Raw genomic sequence first — 502 nt, 5'->3', positions numbered from 1 at the left:
CAATTTTGCTGCACTATGATAATGAGTTGAGGATTTAGCTCAAAGCTGCTTGCTTTGATGGGAGGTGTACAGATGCTACTCCCATATGCAGCTGTAATGGGGTTAGCATATGACCCCAGAGTCCTTCTGGACTGTTCAATCCTACTTAGGTCCATGATGGATAAAGGAAAATGATATGGATTGCAAGTAGATAAATATTTTTTTTTTGAATTAACCAAAAAATAAAATAAAAACAAAAGGAGAATAAAAATAAAAAAATTTGAAAATTAAAAGAAAATAAGATCAAAATAAATTGAAAACTGAATCAATTAGTTAATTAAAAGGATTTTGAGATTAGCAATTAGAAAGATATGATTGAAAAATTTTTGTGAAAAAGGTTTGATTTTTGAAATGAGGAAAGAGAAAAACAACAAAATGACACCTGTTCATACCCTGACCGAGCTCCCCAAACTCGGGAAGGTCATAGAAGGTCCGACCTCGTCCCAAGGCCCACGCCTGAGGT

The sequence above is a fragment of the Arachis duranensis genome, chromosome 3, assembly GCF_000817695.3.
Source record: "Arachis duranensis cultivar V14167 chromosome 3, aradu.V14167.gnm2.J7QH, whole genome shotgun sequence".
Taxonomy (NCBI): Eukaryota; Viridiplantae; Streptophyta; class Magnoliopsida; order Fabales; family Fabaceae; genus Arachis; species Arachis duranensis.
The sequence above is the reverse complement of the archived record's forward strand: the minus strand, read 5'-3'. Positions refer to the sequence as shown.